At 53.5% G+C, this 2,630-nt stretch overlaps 1 protein-coding gene across 3 annotated transcripts in view; it reads right to left on the bottom strand.

Annotated features, from left to right (window-relative positions):
* Window positions 1–301, bottom strand: part of SMOX (spermine oxidase) — a 39,463-nt gene extending 39,162 nt beyond the window's left edge. For 2 of the 3 annotated variants that reach the window (XM_007471863.1, XM_007471867.1), the window contains exon 1: window positions 85–290. The gene's annotated coding sequence lies outside the window, so the exon portion shown is untranslated. Of the gene's footprint in view, window positions 1–84 lie in introns of all 3 variants that reach the window. The other variant, XM_007471864.1, reaches the window with a different exon arrangement.
* Window positions 302–2,630: the final 2,329 nt, after the last annotated feature.

Genomic DNA, 2,630 nt, shown 5'->3' with positions numbered 1-2,630 from the left:
CCCGCGGCGAACGCAGCCCCAGCCTGCACTCGAGCGGGGCCGGCGACCGGGGATCGGGGAGCCGGGAGCAGGCGCGCGTGGTACCTTTCCCTGCTGAGCCGGGGAAGTGAGTTTGCGACGAGCGGCTCTCCACCTCGGCCTCCTCCGCCTCCCCTTCTCTTCAGCCGCCTGGCTTCCTTCTCCAGCCGCCGCCGGGACCGTAGGGGCCAGAGCCAGCCGCTGCGGCCTGTGTGGGGCCCCGCTCCGCCTAGCGTCCCCGGCCCACCCCTCCCAATCTGTTCAGGCCCGGCCCCCTCTCCGCCTCGGGGCGGGGACGCGCCGAGCTCCTCCCCCGACCCGCCCGCCGTGGGTGGGGTGGCTGGAGGCCACGTTGGCAGAGAGCCTCGGGGACTCTCCTTGCGGAGGGACCCGGGCCCAGCGCTCCCCACCTGGGTTCCACGGCCCCCTCCTCAAGCTGGGCGCCGAACGTCCCCACCTGTCTCCAAAAGAAAAGCAGGCAGCCCAGCCTTGCGCGCCCTGTGCTTGGGCGTAACGAGGAGCCGAAGCTGCCTGCCAGGCGACGAGCAGAGCAAGGATGCATGCCTCAGTTTACCCGCAGAACTCGAAACCCTCCTGTTGAAAGGAATGGGCGCCTCTCTCTCCTCCCGGAGCTGCCTTCACTCCGGCAGACCCTCCACTGGATCTCAGTTGTGGTCGGAGGGCTCGTCCCCAAGGGGCCACCTCCAACCTCATTTTCTCTGCAACACTACTGCCGCATCCAGCCACCACCACCCCCTCCCATACCTCCTCGAACCTTCAACTGCAAGGGGAAAGGGGGCATTCAAATCGCTGGAGCCTGTCCCTTCACAGCCACGACCTTGAGCAGAGGTGGCCTCTGTAAGAAATATCTTTCACTGGTACCTACTGCCTCGTCCTGAATTTAATAAAACCCGAAGCAACTGTAAGTATGAGGGTCATTTTTTTCCTTAAAAAAAATCAAAGATTTGGAGGTTATTTGTTTATTCTTTTTCTATTTGAGATTCTGCTCCCCAGTAGTCTTTCATTGTTCTACTTTAAGGGGAAGTAGGGGGCAGTGGTCTCTGACAATTTCATTCTGTTTAACCTGTGAGCATCTCTAGGGCCTCCTGGGGCTGATAGTCCAATGGGGGCAAGCCTTCTGTGGAAGCTGAGTCCCTGCCTGAACTGTCTTTCAGGCTGAGGAGGGTGCCCCACCTAACCTGGACCCCACAGGGAACCCACCAGGCCCCAGTGCAGAGCATAGGTCCACATGGGTCCAGAGGCCAGGAAGACAGAGGTGTTCCTGCAGAAATGGAGTTTGATGCTCCCCTGAAAGAGGGACACATCTTGAGTACAGACTGCAGGCCAGGGACAAGGTGAATTTCAGGTGAGGTTTCTTCTTAGCGCAGAGTCCTTGTCATTGCCCAAGCTATTCCCTCCACCTAGAAGCCTTTCTCCCTGCTCCTAACAACCCCCTGTGTCCCCTTGGAGTTAAATGTCAGGTTAAATGTCACACCCTCCTTTGTGAATCCTTCCCTGTCACCAAGGAGAGCAGAATGTTTATAAGTGGCCTCTCAGGATTAGCTTTCTTGGGTTTGGATTCTGCCTCCATGTGGCCTTGAGGAAGTTAATCTGTGTTTCAGTTTTCTCATCCGTAAAATGGTCTCTACTCCAAAGACTTGTATTAAACAAGATTAAGATGGACTTGACAGGGCTTCCCTGGTGGTGCAGTGGTTAAGAATCCGCCTGCCCATGCAGGGGACATGGGTTCGAGCCCTGGTCCTGGAAGATCCCACATGCCACGGAGCAACTAAGCCCATGTGCCACAACTACCAAGCCTGCGCTCTAGAGCCCATGAGCCGCAACTACTGAAGCTCGCACACCTAGACCCTGTGCTCCACAACAAAAGAAGCCACGGTAATGAGAAGCCCACACACCGCAATGAAGAGTAGCCCCTGCTCACCACAGCTAGAGAAAAGCCCGTGTGCAGTAACAAAAGACCCAACACAGCCAAAAATAAAACAAATAAAATAAATTCATTAAAAAAAATCTTACACTCTTTAAAAAAAAGAAAAAGGTGGACTTGACAAATTACAAATGATGGGAAACTATTTAAATTGACTTGTTGTAAGCAAATAGGAAATGTACAGGCTCACATAACAGAAGACTTCAATGGTATGACTGATCCAGTGCCAAGAAGCTCAAAAAATATCAAGAATTGGTCTTCCTCTTCTCATCTCTCATCTCTATTCTTTGCAGCAGCAGGATGGCTCCATCCTCACAGCCCAAGTCCTCATTTCTTTCAGCTGTCCCAGCAAAAAGCAAAGGTTACACCAAGTTGGCTCTGACTGGGTCACATGTCATTGTTAGGGCCTGAATCACAAGCCCAACCCTGGGGTTGATCCCATCTAAACCACAGGGATGGAGAGTGAGGAAGGGTGAAGTCAGGGTTTACCATTAGAAGATGAATGGACCCCAAACTGTGTGCCAAGCACACAGTAGGTTCACAAAAATATATTAGCCATTATTGAAGACCTTCATTATGTTTCAGGGGTGCCCACTACCTTCTGAACATTCTTCTATGTTTGAGAAGCTTTCCTGCACCACCTACTTTCAAAGCCAAAAACACTCTT

Source organism: Lipotes vexillifer, unplaced genomic scaffold (genome assembly GCF_000442215.2).
Source record: "Lipotes vexillifer unplaced genomic scaffold, Lipotes_vexillifer_v1.1 scaffold556, whole genome shotgun sequence".
NCBI lineage: Eukaryota > Metazoa > Chordata > Mammalia > Artiodactyla > Lipotidae > Lipotes > Lipotes vexillifer.
This window is presented reverse-complemented; position numbering and strand designations above follow the sequence as displayed.